This window comes from Paramormyrops kingsleyae, chromosome 25 (assembly GCF_048594095.1).
Source record: "Paramormyrops kingsleyae isolate MSU_618 chromosome 25, PKINGS_0.4, whole genome shotgun sequence".
Classification (NCBI taxonomy): Eukaryota; Metazoa; Chordata; class Actinopteri; order Osteoglossiformes; family Mormyridae; genus Paramormyrops; species Paramormyrops kingsleyae.
In genome coordinates this window covers 9746975-9753273 of record NC_132821.1, presented here as the reverse complement: position 1 = coordinate 9753273, position 6299 = coordinate 9746975, and the positions used below count along the sequence as shown (strand labels likewise).

General features: G+C 45.0%; 1 long non-coding RNA gene across 2 annotated transcripts; it reads right to left on the bottom strand.

Moving 5' to 3' along the window:
• Positions 1-4224: 4224 nt before the first annotated feature.
• On the bottom strand, positions 4225-6077 carry LOC140582941 (uncharacterized). Of its 2 annotated transcripts, XR_011985747.1 has the most exons (6): positions 5695-6077; positions 5531-5601; positions 5198-5374; positions 4876-4925; positions 4743-4796; positions 4225-4672 (listed from the first exon to the last, which is right to left on the bottom strand). It is a non-coding gene; the product is annotated as an uncharacterized lncRNA (long non-coding RNA). The 2 variants fall into 2 exon arrangements; XR_011985746.1 differs by having other exon boundaries at positions 4225-4796.
• Positions 6078-6299: the final 222 nt, after the last annotated feature.

Genomic DNA, 6299 nt, shown 5'->3' with positions numbered 1-6299 from the left:
TCTTGCAGAAGACTTCCGTCCGGAGCAGGTCGACCCCCACTGAAGAATCCGCTGTTGGGTCCAGGTGATGAGGGGGTCGTGCTGAAAGAGCCAAGGGTGCCCTAGGATGATGGGAGGTGAGTGGATGGATGTGACAAGGAACTGGATACGTTCATGGTGTTGACCGATGCTGAGGGAGATAAATTGAGTCTGGTGAGTAATAGGACTGGTGGTCAGAGGTCGACCGTCCACCGCAGTGATCGAAACCGGCTGAGGTAACGCCACCAGCTCCATCCCTAGTTGTTTGACATAGGTTAGGTCAATAAAGTTCCCTGCGGCTCCAGAATCAATAAAAGCCGAGGTCTTAACCCGTTTGTGGTCAAAAGGTGTACCGGAACCGTGAGGCGAGAAACCGCCTTAGTAGTGGAGAAAAGATGTAAGGGACCCGGTGAGCTCTTCCCAGGACTCACCGGGTATGACCATTTCCCGGACGGAGGGGACAGACGGCGCGATGGTGCTTGGGAGAGGCACAGTAGGCACACAGACCTTCCCTATAACGCCTCTCCCTGTCCGCTGTGGTCAGAGAGGCACGCCCTAATTGCATGGGTTCTCCAGCTCCCGGGTGGTCCACGGATCGAGGTGGGGTGATAGCCCCTGCAGATGTTGGGAAAGCAGCTGGTGGATAAGGAGACGATGTGGGTGGCAGGTTACGGGGGATTTGCCTCGGACGCGAGCTCATCCGTTGGTCGATCCGGAGGGCCAGTTGAATGAGACCCTCCAAAGTGGCGGGGAGCTCCCTACCGGCAAGCTCATCCCGAATACGGGGAGCCAACCCCTCAGTGGATTTTCGCCAACCCCTCATTCCGGAGAGCGGAATCACCCCAGGTGGTTTGTACTGTGAGGGTGCGAAAATCCGCTGTATATCGGCTTACGGGTGAGCCCCCCTGCCGCAGATGGTACAACCTTGAATCGGTCTCCACCTCACTATCTGGATGACAAAACGTAGCACGGAGTTGATAAATGAACTCGGGATAAGAGTGCCCTATGTCGGATCCGGACCAAATAATGGCCGTAGCCCACTCCGCTGCTTGTCCGGTAAGAAGGGAGACGAGAAGTGCAATGCGCTGTCTATCTGTGGAGTATCGGGTAGGTTGGAACTCAAACACTAAATCTAACGCAGTGAGAAATACATCGCACTTCCCATCTACCCCATTCCATTTCTCAGGCAGTGAAAGATGGGAGTCAACAATAGGGGAAGAAAGACGAGCCGCCGCCCGCGGTGCGTGCCGCTCGCCAGCCAGCTCCCGAACTGCTTCGCGAAGGCCCGCGACCTCCTGCCGCAGCGCCTCCACCTCGCCGCGAGACGCAGCTTGGATTTGAGTGCTTTGGCGTAATTCCGCGACCTCACGCTGGAGCAGTACCGACTGGTTTGCGACAGCGTCGCAGATGGCGGCGAACTCCGCTGGGTTAACCGCACCGGGCTCAGTCATTCTGTCAGGAATTCCCGTAGCAAAACACGGCGAAGATCGGATGACAGCGGATATTTAATGTAGCGTGGAAGGTAACCCAGACGCGGAGTGTACACGAAAAGGGTAGGATAACCACGCGATTAATCTAAGAATGCTCCTTAACTAACGAGTAGGAATTCCCACCGGAATCCCCGTTCTATATATACACACAATCAGACTGCTGGAATCAAAGGCTGAAGTACTCACAGTACCGGCGATGGAGGTAGAAGAGGCTTGGGTCATTTAGCAATGACTGAGCGGCGAGAGACTGTGAAGCTCCGCTATTTATCTTCCGGACGATCACCTACTTCCGGGTCCTAGTGGCGATCACCTGACTGGTGCGCATGACAGTTGAGCCCAACTCTGAGTCATTTACCGCGGTAACATACCCCGTGAAGCTAACCTGCTCGCTAGCAGGTTTAATCCCTGTAACTCTGAGTTCCTCCTCTTTAAATGAACAGTCAGATTGAAGCAAGTACTTTCTCAGACATGGCGTGTCCTTTTCTCGAAAGACCGGTCGACATCGAAGCACAAATTATCCGCAGGAATCTACGTCAGGAGAGGGTGATCAGACCCCGTTTAGATATTTTATCATTTACAAATGATTTTCTGTTAGAGCGTTACCGTTTTTCATCACAGACAATCATTTATCTCAACAATATTCTTAGACCTCATTTTGCTCGTCAAACACACCGTGGACATCCTCTCAGTTCCGAGCAAATTCTTTGTACAGCACTTCGCTTTTTTGCTAATGGCAGCTTTCTGTACAATATTGGTGACGCTCAACATGTTTCTAAGGCAACCGTCTGCCGGTGTATCAGACAGGTTACTCTTGCGCTTAAACATTTTCTCTACACGTTTGTGGCATTTCCTGGTCACAGATGTAGTAGAATAATCAAGGAAGAATTCCACAGAATTGCAGGTATGAAGTAATAGCCTCATATATTTAGTAATATGCTTTAAGATTTGAAGCAATAAACAATTGTAGGTTAAGACTAGATAAAATACAGTTACACTTTTTGCATTGTAACACCATACAAAACTAGAAACTGACTGCAGTACCTGTTAAAATTAAGTAGACTTATGCCCTCTTTGTTAGGATTTCCAGGTGTGATTGGCTGCATAGATGGCACACATATTCCCATTAAGGCTCCTTCAGTAAATGAAGGAGACTATGTGAACAGAAAGTCATTCCACAGTATTAATGTGCAGGTAGGTGTTTCTAGCTTTTAGTAGTTTACTGCATTGAATTATTGGCCTACTTTACAGTACATCTACAGTAACTAATCACTGTTCTGCATTGTGAAGATTATATGTGATGCAGCCTATGTCATCAGCAATGTGGAGGCAAAGTGGCCTGGGTCTGTGCATGATGCCAGAATGTTCCGTGAATGCACACTGAGTGCTAGACTTGCTCGTGGTGAGTATACAATGTAGCTACAGTATATTATAATCTTTAAGCAATATCTTGTTCCCTCATATTGCACCTTAACATGTAAACTGTCTACTCATCATTGTAGGGGAGTTCAGTGGTTACCTACTCGGTGACAGGGGGTACCCATGCCAGCCCTATCTGCTGACCCCATACCCTGATCCTGAGCCTGGCCCACAGCAAAGATATAACTTGGCTCACAGCAGGACCCGGGCCAGAATAGAGATGACCCTGGGCATACTGAAGGCCCGTTTCCAGTGCCTTCGTGGCCTCCGTGCCACCCCAGAAAGGGCCTGTGATATCATTGTTGCATGCGTAGTCCTGCACAATATTGCAATGATGAGAAGAGAAACCTGGGTTGCTGCCCCAGAGGTTGACCCTGATAACAACCCTGACATTCCTGTTGATGCAACATGTGGCAGGACGACCGACGGAGGAGCAGACAAAGAGAGCCCAAGTAGTTGTAAATGGCACCATATCACTTATTTTATTACTCTTCTCTTTTTTTTTCTCCCTCTTTTCTTAAAAATACAAACACGTACGGAGACAAAAATTCACCGCACAACTAACCCAAAGAAAGGAAAAAACAGAAAAAGGATATGAGTGGCCAGACTATGCTTAAGAGCCCTGGCTCACAACCGCAGAGAAAACGCATTTCACCAGCCCCACTTCTCTTCTTACCACTGAGCCACTAAGCCTTATATTGACCAAGACAAACTATAGCTCCTTCCCCCAGGTTAGCCCCATTAAGCAAAATAATCAATTAACCCAATAACAGCAAAAATCAAACAAAACAATAAATCAAGCAAACAAACAAATCATACCCAGACATACAAAATAATTATGTTACATCAAAATACATTATAGTGTTATTAGAAACAGCAAAAAGACCAACACACAAAACACCCCCGTCACATTGGACTTTACCCTCGCCCCTACGGGAAACCCCGCTATTTACATGAGTTGGACCAGTCCCTCGGTTTCGCGTCCGAAACCAGGAAGTAAGCAGCCAACAGTCCAATATCGGTAAGCTAAACAGAATATAAAAATAAACCAAGAAATTAAACAGTACATATGAAAAAGTGAAAAAGTAGTACCACGACCAGCGTCCGGACAGCATGTTGGAAAATGCCGGCAAATGGCTGCCTGCACGCTGGTTAGCTGCGTAAGCGTCACAGCTCACCCTGTGACACAACAGATGGACAAGCTGTTCGAAACGCAATATGTTCTAATCATTTCCAGTAAATAAGTTGCAAATAAAAACAAATGACAATCATTTTATGAACTCTTCTTTATTTCCTGTAATTGATTATGCAAAACAGTATTTTAATATTTTGTTTTGAAAGACAGTTAACGATCCATCAACTTGTGCCACTACCCACCTTTAACTGATGTTCCAATATTTGTATTTCTATTAGGGTTTTCTGCATTTTTTGTTTAATGTGTTCCATTTCCAGATCCGATTTTTCAATTTGTTTCTCAAGGTATATTTTGTACAACTGCTTTACAGGGAGCTATTAGAATACACAAAAATGTTACATCTTGGCAGTATTGCACTGTGAAAATTGTACCACTATGAATATAACTTAGAAAACAGACACTTGTAGCTAACGACATTTTCATTTAATGAGAAGAATGATTCTTAATCCAATTTTTCAATAACTGGCAGGCAAATACTGAAGCATCTTACAGAGGTAAGCTGCGCTGTGGCTGTGGATGCAGTCGGTTCACCCTGGAGATTCTCTGCATTGCTCTGTGAAGAAAGGATAAATGTTTTAAAATGGTGCATCACTTACATGACGTATTTGTTAGAAAGTGCATACCATAGGCTGCTCTACATCTTCCCTCCCTGTGACAGCTGACAAGGTGTCTTCATCCTGTAGTGAAGACTATCTCTTACTTGCATACACCAATAATGAAAGACATAATATGAAAAATCGCTAGAAGAGTATGTACCATTTCATGGGTGTCTGGCGGTTCCACAACAGAGATTACTCCATCAGTAACTGCAAGACAATGTGGATTACAGGCAATTCATCAACTGAGACCTGCACATTTTGAATATAACTTTTACAACAGTGGGCAGTCTTTCAAATATCACAGTCTTTCAACAGTATGTACATGAAGTAATGACATCTATCAAATTATACTCATCTATAACTTTTAAATAAATTACAATCGGTTCGATTATGATGGGTTTGATGATGAGTTTAATGGATAGCCATCACTGAGCCAACACTGGACAAATGCATATACATCATTCATATGAATTAATTACTTCTTATGTAAGAACTTCTGTCCTGGGGCATGGCTGTATCGGAGGAGCTTCCTCCAAGGATGCCATCAGCCATGGGCCGGCCAGTGTTTTGGCTGAGAGCCATCTCTTCAGCCTCTGAGAGAGGTGTTGGTGGTGGACCCCCACCAGTTTTTCGGGCCTCTGCCTTTTTCCTATTGGCTAATATGTAGGCAAAATGTGAACATATGCACCCAAGCCCACATTTAGAACCTTGTAAAAAGATTTAAACAATATTACATGCTGCCAGATTTAAGATGAAACTGTAGCTTTTGTGTCTTATAGACAAGCAAAACCTCCCAATCGTCCAGTGCCTACCTGTTTGTACTATATTTTTATACTTCATCTTTATTTGCTGCCAAGTGCGCTTTATGCCTGCTGGGTTACAACTGTAATAACGAAATTAAATTAGAGAGAATATAGAAAAACTAGTATTATTTCTTAAATATACATCAATCAACATCGTTCTTATCAATACTTACGCATTCACTCGGTCAGCTATTTTCTGCCACGCTTGTTCCCGTTCTTTCGCAGCAGCAATCGTGTTTCCTTTTTTTGATATGGCATGCTCATATTCAGTATACGCCATCATTAATAATTCAAGCTCCACTGGGGTGAAATTGGAAGCGCGAGATTTGTTTCCCTGTGTTGTCATGGTGAATCATTTTCTCTGGATGCCATTGATAGAGCCTTTTTATGTGCTCGTGCACGCGTGATAATCAGGGTTAATTGAACTCAGAGTTTTGTAAACTAATCGTTATCACCTGTTCTGAAACCAAAAACTCAGAGGTTGACATCTCAGAGTTAATCAACTCAGAGTTCAAGTTTAAACCCAGAGTTTGCAAAACCTGCTTCGTGAAATACCCCCCTGGGGCTATAGACATGTGTCTGGTCTCTGTGTGGACCACAAATGTTGTGCTTTAATTTGATGCTTAATTTGGCTTTATAGCCTGAGGTAGGAGCTCAAACAGACCTCATTCCAGGCATCCGTACAGACTGTAAGGCCCTTCCGAAGTCTGTTACCCCTCATGTCAGATGTTGATGTTAACCACTTGATTAAGTGACCTGTGGGTCGCACTTAAAATAC